This window comes from Vanellus vanellus, assembly GCF_965231255.1.
Source record: "Vanellus vanellus genome assembly, chromosome: 1".
Lineage (NCBI taxonomy): Eukaryota > Metazoa > Chordata > Aves > Charadriiformes > Charadriidae > Vanellus > Vanellus vanellus.
Window position 1 is genome coordinate 127,899,860 of NC_138905.1, and position 14,982 is coordinate 127,914,841.

The 14,982-nt window shown below is 35.1% G+C and overlaps 1 protein-coding gene across 1 annotated transcript in view; it reads left to right on the forward strand.

Annotated features, from left to right (window-relative positions):
- Positions 1–14,982, forward strand: part of CFAP47 (cilia and flagella associated protein 47) — a gene marked incomplete at both ends in the record, with an annotated part of 360,013 nt that overhangs the window by 208,549 nt on the left and 136,482 nt on the right. The gene's annotated exons all lie outside the window — the stretch shown is intronic.

Below are 14,982 nucleotides of genomic sequence, written 5' to 3' on the forward strand. Positions count from 1 at the left end.
TCATAGGTGCTCTTTTGGTTAGTTACAGTAAAATCGAGAGGAGAAAATTCCAGAATACCCGGTTACTTTCAGATTGTCATCTTATAGTTTATTCAAAATAGTTTCAGCATTATTTTTGAGATTTTAAGTGCTCGAGAGGAATACTTTTGTGATTACAAATGTACACACCAAACAGACAAAGGTGGGGTTTTTTTTTGTCTGTTTTTAAATGGATTTCTCCATTTTCTTCTTAACATTTGCAAGCTTTGCCTATAGAACTGTGGTTTTAAATGCTTTTAATGCCTGATTTGGAATGTATTTAAATAATCAAGCATTATGTTAGATGGCTAAATTATATTTCTTGCAAGGAAACCTATCAGGTATAGTCCTTTTCAGCATGAAAGAGGTGATGTTTAAATCAAAATTTAGCTTTTAGGAAACTGAAAAGAGCTTTCAGTTGGAGATCTTTACAACTCTAATTTCTTCTTTACAACTCTAATTTCACTTTTACAGAATTTATCTAGTTTTAAAAATAATTAAAAGCTAATAAATAATTTGAGTTAATCCAGTGTGAATAACAGAAAGTCTGTTCTTTTATAGTCTATTAATATTTGTATTTAATAATATGTAGAGACTCAGAGATTAGTATCCCATCTCTGATACAAAGTGAACCCAAGAATTTACAATTTGTATAGACAGCACTGAGGCAGGAAGAAGACAGAAGCTCAGAGAAGTGAAGTGGCTCTCCCATATCATACCAGTAGCTTAATGTTTGGGAGTATTAAAAAAAAATCAACATTTTCTTCCTCCTGAGCAAGAGCCCTACCAATGGATATACATTGTCTCTTTAATCTACCAGATTTGTTACCACATTCTTTTTTGCTAATTTTTTAATGTGAATTTTGAAACACTTTTTTTACATAGCTCAGCCTGGTAGTGTATTTAGCTTTGTTGTGGGCGCTCTGCTTCTTTTTACCAGCTGTACTTAAAACTAACAAAGTACAGTTAAATGTTTTCTGTGATTATGTAGCTCATACAAAATCAGATCTTAAAAAATATTATTTTGTGGAAACAGTTGATAATACAATGTGAGTTTAAAATAGAAAAGGAATAGAAGTGAAAGAGAATGATGTAGCTGGACATGGTAAAATACTGTTTTCAAAAGAAGACAGAAAATAATAAAAAAGAAAAAAAGGTGACCAAAGAACTAAGTTTTTCCCATAATGCTTATGATACAGATAAGACACTTGCAACGGTGGTAAAATTATAACAAAAAAAAAGCAAAAGGCAAGTCAATGCTCGACAAATTGAGGAATAGGGAGTTGAGAAAAAGTCTAGAAATATTAAATAGAGGATTTTTGAAGCTAAGGAAAAAATTTCTAAACTAAATCTAAAAAGAAATTAGGAGTTTTGTGAGGAAAATAATAGAGATTCAATTCACCTGTCTGGTACGTTTAAAGGGAAAAATAGTAATGTTAACAGTAGTGGTTTTTTTTTAAAATACTGGCATGAAGCTAGAGTTAGAAATAGGAGAAAGTCCTTAGAAAGAAGTTAGAAGGAAAGGAAATAATCAGTATTTATCTTTCCCTGCTTTTCAAGGTTCAAAAATACTTCCTTGTGTTCTCCTACAGCTAGCTTTTTTGTTTGAATTTTCATGTACAGCAACATGAAAGTTGGTTGACATTAAAACTCTCACAACGTATCATTATACGTTTACATAAGAGGGTTTTTAACAAAGGTTAAGTTAAGGTGATATATGCAGACAACGCAGTACAGATGAGAATTCAGAGATTTCAAGATGTTAGGAGGAATTAATCATAGAAGAAGTATAGAGTGATGCCAAGTACACAGAAATATTTGAGACAATCTTCAAATATCTCCTGAAAGCCTGCAAATGTTCGTGAATTTAATTGTCCTTCTATTGCCCAAACTAAACACTCCTGCTTATGAGATATTTAGGCTTTGCAAAATAAGGAATCATTGCAAAGCTAGTAGAGGCTGTAATTGAAGGTAACTGAAAATAGAAGGTTAAGTAAGAAAAAAGAAGGTTAAGTAAGTGGATTTCTCAATACAATTCCTATCACAGATATGAATTGAAGGCATTGTTCTCAGGTAGAAAATCCAAGGGATTTCATTGTTTGCTATTATTATTACTGATAAGCCTTTTTGCTCAGTTCGATTCCCCATTAACAACATGAGACTGGCTGATCTACTTATGCATTTGAAATATGTTTTTCTAATATATTGGTGGGTGATTAGTCTAATAACTTGCTGAGAGGGGCCAGGTAACCAGCTCCAACTCAGTTCTCTTTTTCATTCCACTCTAATTTACATGGATATAATCACTACAGCACACAGGGTCCCATTGGTAGCTGGAGCAATCTGCACAGTTTATTCATCTATGGCTGCATCAAGATACAGCATCTTATTTTTCAGTTACTATCTTTTGCTATTTTCGTGCTACTGTCTTTGATTGTAACCTATATGTTCCTGGTAAATTGTACTAACTCAAGTTTCATGACAGCTAGCGATGTTTAAGACATGATAAGGATTGCTTTCTAAAGTGGACTTAAAAGCAGGACATGACATTACTCTTTCCTAATATGGTATTGCTTAATAACAGGACTGTTTTTTTCTTTAGTACAGAAGATATACCCTTACAACGCCCATATCCTAGGAACAGCAAGCTTCCATCTCACCTTTAAATCACCCAACTGCTTCTAGTAATTTCACCAAATATTATCTTCCATCACAACCATTAATTTGTACTAGACATCTATAGCTTTTCTAGCTGGGGAAAATATCTGCTGAAAATGGCTAAACAAGAGATGGAAGGCAACATGGTGTGATCTAACTTATATGATAGCAATTGTCTTTTTCTGAACTTAATTCAAAAAGGAACTAACAGAGTCTTAGCTTTATCCTACACAGTTTTCTTTTACGCCTATATTGCTACTGTAGTTTTTCATAAAAATTAATTATTCTATGGCTTTTCAGAGTAGAATGACTGATGGATATTTCCAAGATTAGGATTTCTTAATTGCAGGGTGCAAACCACTTGGAGAATGCAAACCACTTGCGTATGACCAGAGGCATCACGCACTGAAGCACTGCATCTCAGAGCTGAGAATCCCCAGGGCTACTGTGACTGATCTGGGGTAACAGAAAATAGCGGGCTTCTGATGTAGAGAAAAATAACATACAGATTTGAACTGGTAAAGGCCAAAAGAAGTGTGAGGTTGTCCATAGCTGAATATGGTTAGAAAAAAGTCTCTACTGATAAACACACGTACACCAAACATTTCTGTCTTGCTGTCACTCAGTGAAAAGTATTCCTTTTGAACCTACTAGAAACCACTACCTTGTTATACACACTTTAACATTCAATATCATCTTCTGGTTTGTACGCATATGCATTACATAAGTATCTATATATGTATTTACCTTTTTTTTTCTCTTCTCCAAATTACATTGTGGGTATGACTGTAGAAGATGGTAATTTCTACAATAGTTACGATACATTCTTTTCGTGATTTCTACAAACATCACTCATTATGCTCTTCCAAAAAGCTAATGATTCTGAAATTTGGTAATGATTTTTTTTCTCCTTTAGATGCACTTAAGAAAAACCACATTTAGTGCTTGCAGTGGAAATCATTGATACAGCACTCCTTACGACAGATCCTTTTTATGCTGCCTTATACCAGGGGAAAAAGAAAACAAAGCAAAACACAAACAGAAAAATGTCTGCACTGCAGATTTAGTGACAAGGGCTCGCCCCTTTCTAAACTGACATGGGTTTTCACTTCTTTCCAAAGCATATTTCTGTCTTTCAAGAGAAGAGGTCCTAGGGTTTTTTCTCACGGCAGCCAAAAGTAAACGGAGGCTAAGTGGTTGCTAAGACTGAAAGTAGGTCTCTCATACAAGATTTATCTTTATATATTCCTATATGGTAAAGTGCTAAAATCGTAAATAAATATTAGTCATTAATAGATATTTGTTTCACAGTCTGTCTAAATGCTGTGAAGCCTCCTACACTCGTCAGAATTTCCTCTCAATGTAGAGGAAATTTTTCTGCTCTACTGTGGAGTCCATGGTGACTTCTTGAACGGAACTGCCCTTGGACAATTTCCCCCGTGTTGTGCCCTTTGCCGTGTAGCACGTGGGCAACAGGGAGGGGTGTTTGGCTCAGCTTCTGCTAGACCAGCGCAGCCCCCCTCAGGGATTTGATCCAACGGCTCCCCTCGAAAGAAGGGTGTGAAGTTGGTGCAGTCGCTGCAATGACTAAGAGTTCCTCCAACCAGGACGCTCTGCAACTGCAGCTCCCCTCCTCCTCCTCCAGAATCCTTTACCCTCTCTCTTCAGCAGTGAGCCTCAGCACTTAAGCGACAGCTTTTAATGTTCCTGCCAGTGGTGATGTCTCACAGAGCTGAGCGCTACAGACGCAGTATGTTTGTTTGTACAACACAGGGGAATTTTGTGTGTGCTGTTGTCTTATTCTGACTGCCCTAAGCGTTGCCTTTATCAAAAGATTATACTTCCCATTGTGTTCTTCTTATGGAATGCATTTACATTTTTATGCCGTTGCCAAGTTTTTGAATTTCTTTGTTCTTGAAAGGCATAACATCAAAAAGATACACTACTTGTGCATAAGCTGTGATAAAAAAAAATAGTCAAAGTGGTTAGGCCAGCCATTCATTTTGGCAAAGCCTGTTTTAATTATCTTTTTAAAGCTATTTTATCCTTCAACCAGGCCCTCAATGACAGTTGACATTTTCTAGTCTAAGTCGTCATTGTGCTTCTCATGCTATGTCTCTGACAGTTAAGTGTCTTTCCCGTCGTGTTTAAAAACAACTGCTTCTGAGTGGGTTCATTAAGGTACTGATGCCTTTGAGAGGTAAATGATGCTTGCATATGTGGTCCTCCCAGACTTCCAGGCTTGAAATCAGTCCCTGAGAGCTGAACATCTGTGGGAACGCACTGAGGTATTCACATAAGAAAGACAATGAAATAACGTCTTTGTTCTAGCAACTTTTAAAGGTGATGAAAACGGTACTCAGGATGGCAAGAATTCAAAATAAGACTTTGCATTTATTCATGATATTTGTTTTTAAAGGATCATAAGAACTGAGTATACAGTGGTAAATGTTAGGATTTATTCAGTATAAATGCAGTAATATGATTAATAATAGTTGTATCTCACAAGCATATTATTTCTGGAATTACTATCTTTCTAACGGGAATAGTCTTAAAAATCATTTTGTGTTATCTACCTCATAAATTTTGATTCTGTAGTTACACTATTTTTCAGCTTAATCTGCACACTGTATATTGAAGCATATTGTGCTCCACCTTCAGATTAGTTTGTTTTAATTGATTCTCCCTCTTCAGGAAGAAGAAAAAGAATTACAGGAGAAATAAATATCCAAAGAAAATAATCCCCGTGTAAACTGCATGCATATTTGGAAATGTAAAATACCAACCAGGGCTTGCTTTTCTTTTGATAGCATTTTAGCATTTGCAGCTATACTTATGCTAGTGCATGCAAGCTTTTGGGGATGGTTCAGCATATGTAGAACATTAAGGATTAGACTGTTTTATCCTTTTTTCCTTTGTCAAAAAGAATGTTCAATTATTGTTAGCTTTCTCAGTAGGTGCCTTTCTGCAGTACTGCAGTCTGCTAAGTGTTACGCATTTTCCTGTGCCCTTTTGAGATTCAGAACAGCTTGATTCCCATAATAAACTAACACGTTTTGAAACAATTCAGATGTAGCAATGCTTCAAGGACCTATGGCCCGCATGGAATTTTGTGGGGCATGGTATGCGTGTAATTAAAAATCTGCGCAAACGAAGCATGGTAGCCCATTTAAAATTAATAACAAAAGCAATCTGTAATTGCTCACAGGCTGCTGGTGAACTTTAGGTTACATCATCCCTCATGCAGCAGGTGTTTTAATATTGCTGTGCTGAGAAGACTAGGAATGTTGCTTCTGCCCTAACCACAAATAAGTCATTCCATTTGTAAACCTGTACATCTCTATATTTTTGGATGTCATAGCATGTAGGTTTGCATTTGCATATAAACAAATTAAATTTGCTTTCTCAAATTAAAAACATCTGTGATATGCGTTTTGCTTGTTCTTATAGTCTGTATAAACTATATTACTGAGAAACACATTCATTCTGTCATGTCTGGCAGAGCTCGAGTATTTGTGTATATATGGAATTTTGTCAATTAGTAGTCCATTTAATAAAAATATTCTGGGAAACAAACTCCTGAGCAAAAATAATGGGTGTAGTTGTCATGGTTACAGGTCTAGATGTACTGTGGACTTTTGCCTGTCCTTCTCACGTTCACCTGTGGAATGACAGGCGTGATATGCACCTTGCTGAATTGAAACAGCACAGCAGAACTGCGCTTCAATTTCTTCCCCTTCTAATCTGCCCTTCAGCAATAGGCCTAATGTGATAGGTCCAAGTGTAAACCCTCACTAGTAGTCTGTGACAGAACACATTCAGAGCGATGTAAAAAGTAACATTTTCGAAACAAAAGGGTAAATGAGCTAGCAACAGAGCAGTAGTTTCTTTACAGCCAATGCCCTTGCCATTCGGTTTGAGCGTTTGAGATTCTCTGTATATAGGTCATCGTTTTGCTTTTCCTACTTTGTCGTGCTTACAAACAGTTCTTATTTTACCCCTTAGCATGAATTATAAACAGAGAGTACATAATAGCCATGAAAAAGAACACTTATATTTACCAGTTCCTCACAGTCGTATAAGCGTATCTGGGGCAGAAGATAAAGGAGTGAGGAGAGGACAGAGGCAAAGTCCCTGTCAGTCTCCTCTATTCATGCTGATTCAATTGCTGTGACCTTTGAAAGTATGCGCTGAGCCAGAAAACAAGAAAAATTCAAACTTTATAGCCTAATACTTGGGACAGTTCATAAGAAGTGGAGTTCAAATCAAATATGTGGGGTTTTAGTCTTTTACCAGTGTTTGTTTGGTGTTTTTTTCCTGTTCTCATAATTACTGGAATCTAGGACATGAGTCAAAATATTTTGACACATTCAAATTATAGTAACACCAAAAAAAATTGTCTAAGAGCAATTGCTTAGAATATCCTATTGCTTAAAGGTGAGAACAATTTCCTTCAAGGTATATGTTCAGTCCCTCACGCTGGTGAAAGAATTACATATACATTCTCAGACCCTGGCAAGGCAGTCCAACAGTTAAGCTATTGTATAAATAGATTCACAAATCTAGAGCAAATTTTTTATATATTTATTTCCTCATTGCAAGTTTCTGAAAACTAAACAGTTCAGAAATATAAATTAAAACATTAAATTGAGTCAAAATTATGTTTTTAAGATGACAGGGAGCATATCCGTTTCTGACAGGAGAAAATAAAATGCATTTCTCCATCCAATCTAATTTTTTTTTGTTTTACCATCAGGCTCCCCCATAAATATTATTATTATAATTCTATTTCAAGCGGTGCTATACTTTCATAACTGGACAAGTTTGCGTCACGTACTACAGCCATTGTCTGCCTTTGAAGCTATAACCAAGTTATTCCTGAAGACTATTTCTGATGGTAATTCTAGTTGTGTAGTTCATGTTTTTTGTTAGTAAAAAACTGTAAGTTCACCTCATTGGTTTTTCATGGATGAATTTCTCTCATATCTTAAATCCTCTTGTCCATTCAGTAGCCTGCTGCTGGAATTTGCTGAGAACTATTTCTATAGCAGCTGCAAAATAAATGGCCCATATAGAATTCTGGCTTTTAATTTATCCCAGACACTGGGCATTCCTGCATTCTCATACATTCAATTATGAGGTAGCCTTGCCTAATTAACCAGCAAAGGACCACTCTGACATTTTTACTGCGTAGTCAATAGATATTTCTTCTCCATTGCATTGATTTATTTGTTACGGAGTCTACTGTCTCTCTCAAAATATTTCCTTTGCTTTGTCTGTGGGCGCAGTAGAGTCCTAATTGTTCTTGACATATTTATGAAATTATAAATATTAGGGAACTTCTGTTTCCCACTGTGGCAAAAGACAGATGGCGTTTTATATGTTGTCATCAGAGAGTGAGAGTATGTGTGTGCAAGCAGCGTAATTGAGAGATTTGGATGCGCTCTCAAGGCATTATTTATTTCTGTTTATGGCGTTTGGCACTGATTTTGTAGTGGAACTTTCTCTGTGAAAGGGATTTTTTTTTATTAAGTAGAAAGAAGCTCATCAAGTAACCTTGTTCTTTTGGTATGATTTTTCCATGTTTATTTTTCTGTAATATAACTCATTAAAAATTCCTACACAGAATTCAGGTATTCACAAGTCACTGCTCCTTTCACCCTCAAATGTACATTTCAAAAATGAAAAAAGGTTCAGAGAGGGTATGTTACTGGTTTGTGTTGATTACCAGTACTGAATAAAACTATCACTGATGTCAAGAAGGAAGAGTTGTCAGAAAAGTCTCAACCATTGCAGTCATAGACCGGAGCGTATTGGGTTGCTGTGTGATGTTAGTATTAGCACAGTGAGACTTAATCTGAATTGAGCATCCCTTGCGGCCTTTGTGAGGGGTATCCTACCGAAGTCTTTGGCTTTTAGCATCACTCCATAAGAAGCGAAGAATTTCTTCGTTTGTAGTCTGTTCTCTGCTGTAGGTCCTTGCTGTTCACTGTAGGTTGATCCAGAGTCTTGCGCTCTCAGAGCAGCGATTGCAGGTTAAATTCAGTTAAAAGGCCAGGTGCTATTTATTCATGGTCAAATAAAAATTTGTCTTTAAAAACCTACTCACCACTGACATGTTGTTTTGCCACTTAGAATGTAATGCATCTCTCATACAAGGCCTTAGCAGAGGAGCTGGACTAGATGATCTCTAGAGGTCCTTTCCAACTCTGAAAATTCCGTGATTCTGTGAAATCATTATGTTTAAAGCAAACTGTATCATCTCTCTGGGAGCCTGCTACATTTTGTGTTGCTCTCAGATTACATGCAGTCTCCCTTATTCTAAACGCAGGTAATCTGGGATGCCAGATTTTTTGTACTAAGGAAAACCTGTACATGCAATTTCTTATGGAGGAAGGGCTTTAAAAGGCTGATTATCCCTATTTTTTTAAAATTGGAGTATTTGTGTTAAATATTTGTAAGAAAGCTATCTATGTGACCCCCTAAGTGAAGAATACTTTTTCTAGCAAATCAAAAAAGCTATCTGTGTCACTGTTAAGTTATGCTACCTGTTGGATACGCATTTTATTTCATTTGCCAAGTAGAACTCTTCCAGGTTTTCGAAGCTGCTGCTGTAGGCATGTGCAAATCTGGTTGATGTAGGAATGGAGTGGCTAGAACCTGTTAGGTGCAGACTGGGTTTCCAGATCGTTTAAGCAGCAGACACTGGTAAACCTCTCTTGTGTCTATATACGCACAACAAAATAATTTTCAAAGATAATAAACTTCACGAAATTCGAGTGGATTTTCACAGACAGAGTAAAAACCATGTTTCTGTATGTAAGGTGACTCCTTCAAAAAATGTCATTCCCGGCTCTAAATTATGTGCTACAGTTTCTCAGCAAAATAGCTAAAAACTGTTACTGTAAGAAAAATGCTGTGTATTTTCTTTGAGTAGCTGTTACCGGATACACTTGTCTAGAAATTCCGGAAGAACAACCCAGGGAAGACAACTGGCTTGGACAATTTTGAGTTGGAAAGTTAGTTAAGCAAAGATATTAGCAAATGTCAGTGAATTTTAAAATGGAAACAAATAGGCTGAATTAATAACCTTTTACTTTCCCCCGTATTAACTCTTCTAAATCTCATTTGCTGCTGGTATTGTAAAAACTTGAGGTTCTTTGTGCTTTTAATTTGTGAGCCCTGCCTTTTGCATGTAAGGGGAGATAAAAATGTAAATAACACTGCAAAGTGTCAAATTAATTTTGCAATATGAATTTTGGTGATTGTTCATTTAATATACCTTAATGAAATCAAAGAAGTATAAATATGCAAAAATAATTAAAAAGCTGTCATAATATTAGCAGAAAGGATTGGTATAGTGCTATTATTTCCAGTTTTTACTAGTTTTGTACATAAAAAATAATATTTAAAATGTAATATAGTAGTATTTAGATTTGCGAATATGTCATTGATTGTGAGTTCAAACCATACAATGGTTTGCGTAGTATGCATGCACCAACAAATGTGTTAAATTTTTATACTTAGCTCATTTGTATATATGCATTAGAGATTATGCAGCAACGATCAGTCAATAGGTAAATGAGCTATCAGATGCTAGAATGAATCTGGCTAGCCATCACTTTGCTTTTCTGTGAGCTGAGGAAATACTTTAGAAGATACTTTGTGGTGTCGTTATCTGTCTGTTAAATATCACACTTCATTTCACATCCAAAATTTGAGCTGATTTGCAATGAACTGGCACATCCTTTCCTTTACCTTGAAGTATCTGTCAGCCTTCATATTACTGTTTACTTAATATTTGTTTGACTGTCTCTGGTAACCTTACATGTCCAAAAATATTTTTTTCTCTTGACAAATATAGTGGGTTCTTTTCAGGTGAGATTTTTTGAGAGATATTTTGAGTCCTGAGCACATGCTTGTTTATCTGCAATGAAAGGTCCTTTCTTTTTCCTTTTCTCTTTTACACTAAGGTATATTTATTTTGTTCCACTGAACTTTTGACCTGTATTTTTCCACGAATGCTAGAGAAATCTCACTCTCACGCTGCTGCTTCAACTGATTTGCCCAATTTCCTACCAACAAATTTATGGAAAGATCATGCAACATTTTTTCTTTATTACTCCCTATGATATTCTGTGTGCCACAGTGGGTTCTATTAAAAGCATGATTTGTAAGTAGCATGTTGTAGATCTGATCGCAGGGATCTTTCAAACAAACGTCACTTTTCTATAGGTATGTGAAGAGATGAACGGGCAAAAATGACAGCAAGTACTACAGGGATTCCTGTATCCTATCTGTTTAGAATCTTCAGGTCAAAGTTCGTTTGTCCTGAATCAATGTTCACTTGTCAGAATTAATGTTTGCCTTTATACTGGAAATTGGAAATTATCCTTGAAAACAAACTTTGAAAAGCATTCACTTTACCATTTTGAGATTTTTTTCCTGGGTTTTGTATCAAATAGTACTGAACGGTGTTTGCTTCTTTTTAAGCAAGATATACTTTTTTCTTTCTAAATATGAAGATGTTGGCTGCATTCAGAGACCCTGTTCTAGAATACACAAACATTGTTATTACTCTTTGAAAGGGATATGATATGGCACTCAAATCAGTATTACTTGCTGTAAAGTATGACAATTAGTATTACATTGTATATTTTAAAACATCATACTTTTTGTTTAGGCTTCATATGATAGTCACATTGTAATTGCAGTAAACCAAGCTTTTTAGGTAGCAGGTATTTTACAATACAGCTAAAGAAAAAGCATTTGGCATAAATATTATGGATGTCACTATTGCGGATATACGCAGTACTAAATAATGTGCAGGACACAGAACCTAGCAAGATCTGACTTTCTAATTTTTTTCAGAAATGTGCATAGTGTGTATGAAACATGGGGAATGTGAATATGGAAATTGCTGCCCCATCATTTTCAATTGGCAATACATCATCGTCCCTTATCTCCATGTTATTTCACACTAAGATTTTATGCATGTTTAAAAATATAGCCCCTAAGAATGAGAAACATCATAGAAAAGTTGCAGTCCAGTAAGTACAGTAACAGTAATTCCTGGGGTTTGGAGGGGTTTACAAAGGCTTTTGTGGTTTTGAAAAGTAGAATGAATTACAAAAACATGATTAGCATCCCTGGTAAGGTATTAAACGTGTTATTTAGGAAGAATGCTTCTTCTTTCATAGTGTACAAAATATGTATACTAATTATTGTTTAATATTAGAAAGAATTAGAAGATTGCTTTGACTAAATTCTCTGGGTTTATCAGTTATCTACAGCTTATTTGTCCACCAATATATTGAAGAATTAGTAAGAACAACCTGATAAAGTTCAGCATAAATATGGCAGACAATATCCATGACGTTATTGAAGGGTTGGTTTTATTTAGTGTGGAAGTACCTGACAATAAAGCTCTTCTACTTGAAGCTTAATGGAATTTGACTTCATCATTTCTTATTTTACTGAAAACATAAATTGCTCACAGAATTCTACTATGGGTTTTGCTGAAATCTAATGAAAATCTGCCTACATTACCACTGTGGTCAGGATCCTATTTCATAGAACTCATTTTGTATTTTATGGATGCATAGAGAAATAAACATAGTTTTCCTAAAATGACTAAGGAAGTTTTCATAAACTGACACAAGTGCTCTGCAGAAACATGTTAGAGAGATCAGAAAATTATACTCATTAATAATATCTTACTCAGGGAACACCACTTTTATCCCAGAATAATGTTACTTTTTTTTGTGTGTGTGGTGTTGCTTTGTGTTGCCTTTTTGCCTTGCCTTAGCAGAATAAGATCAAATGCCTACTCTCTGGCAGAGCTTGGAACGGAAAGTGATCCAAATCCCAGTGAACTTGATTAAAAGGTTCCTTTTAAAGTAAAAGGGTGATGCCGAAAAAGAAAATCAGTAGACGCTTTTCAGATTTAATGCCTTTGCGTTTGCCTGGCGGTGTTTCTATGGAACATTATGGTAAGACTATATTAGGGTTGATAAAATGATTTTGGTCAATGTAATATTTTTACTATACTACCTGTATCATGGAAAAATTAATTTTTATTGGTAAATACAGAATAAAAATTTCAAATGAATGGTGATCAGGAATCACTCTGCAGGAAGCATGAATATAATTTCTGTAATTCTGGCTTGTCTTCACGTAGAAAATAGGCATTCTTCGCCTTAAGATTTAGCAGGTTCTTTTAAAGGGAACTGCATAGGGTTAGCCTTCTAGAGTATGGGAGAGAATTTAAAAGTGAACCCTGTCAGGAAGTGATCTGTCTTGCTGAAGTCTTGTGTAGGTTCATGTAATAAAGTCAAAGTTAACTTATAGTTAAAGGTTCAGTTAGAAATTCACATGTATTCCAGGAAATGTTAAATTAGTATCCTGGTAGCTATATTTTTGAATATTAATGAAGTTCTATATTAAAAATAAGGATATGTGGTGCTCACCATTTCTTGGGTCTTTTAGATATTTTTAAAAGCTGATGAATTCCAAGCTGAGACATATAGACCTTTTAGGGAAATACAGCAATTGGTTTTACAGTAGCTTCTAAATTCCAAGGTAATTTCTATAATTCAATTGATTCAATGGCGTTTGCTTCTCAAATGAAAGACTATAGCTTTTAAATACCTTGCATGTGCAGAAACTCGTAAGAGCAGTTACCTGCTTGTGTGGCACAACATTAGTATAAAACTGGACTAAATTTGTCTTCAGTAAGTTTATTTTTAATTTATTGTGTTGACAATAATGGATATGACTCAGAATTTCTTACTAAAGAACATTTAACTGTTGGAAGTATATTTCAGCACAGCATATTACACCTAGAGAGCACAGCAGCTGGAGGATTATTAAAGAAATTCTAACTGGCCTTAGCTGCTAAGGCTTAAAAAAAAAAGGTTTGCTAAGCCTTTACAATAAATAAGTGCCATATTTGTGAGCAGGATTCTGAGATTTAAGAACACATGCTGCTTTTCTGCTGCCTTTTTTTTTTTTTTTGACTGCTAGTTTGATCTTCTGCCTGTCACAGGACATGATGTTTCACTAATGCACTTTTATATTTTATTCAATAACTTGTGTTTGACTGAAATAAAAGTTCAAAAAGGCATTAATTGTACATTGATATGTTGTTTCAGTACCATGAAGATTTTTACCAGTTCTAAAATCATACTAATTTTGTATTTGAACTGGCTATGGTTCATTAATGTTTAATATTATATGTCAGAGTTCTTAGTAGCCAAAAAGTTTATTTTGAAGGTATTTTATATTGTAGAACAATATCACCTATATAAAAAAAAACAAACCAAAACAAAAACCAACTATGACCAATGAGGTTTTCTGTCTTTTGAACAAATTAATTAATATATATAAATATGTCTGCATTTGATATGTTTTGTATTCATCCTAATATGGAACAGGAAAACATTTGAGTATCATTTTAAAGAACTTCAAGACTGGAAATGTTCTGAGTATAACTTATCCTACTGTGCCAAGGGTGTATCAACCGTGACTGTGTGTACATGACTACTGAACTGGCTTTCACTTTTTCAGACATGTTAAAATGTCTGTCACACAGCTTACCCAAGCTGTTCACCTGGCAAGCGATTTCCAAACATAAGTCACAGTTTATACCCACTTAAAATTTTCAGTGCTATGCTAAACCTGGCCGATGAATACTATTTCTGCCAAGATGCAGAAAAAAAAAAATATATTGGAGGTTATTTTACTCCATCCTTTTTTGGAACTTTTTCAAGCAATTACTATTGGTGGCTTTTCTACTACACTGACAGAAGACATCTTTTCCTTCTGTTCTCTTTCCCATCCCACTCCTCATTACACGGTTCATATTATTTTTGTATGCATCCTTGTCCTAACCCTCCAGAGAGCCTGCAGGGAAATTTAAGGACCCCTTTTCCATGATCATCCTTATAATCTTTATAGACCAGCATAATGAGAATGAGCAGTAATCTTTCTGTTCATTATCTGTGACCTTATAGGTCAATATCCAGAGACAAAGTTACAGTGGATGACTTTTGGATTTTTCAATTTTTAGTTGAGTAGGTAGACAAAGATTTAAAAAGAAAAGAAAGAAAAAAAAATAGTTGTCAACAGAGATAAAACCAGATATGGTAAATGGGGAAAAACCAATGGACCTTTGGAAAAACATCTTAAGAATTTCACTAATTTTAAAAGCTGTATGAAGTAAGTGGGAGCAGGGAAGGTTAGTGCATAATTTATTTGTGTTCATTGCATTAAGAAACTGACTGACATGGACATGATCATGGTTGC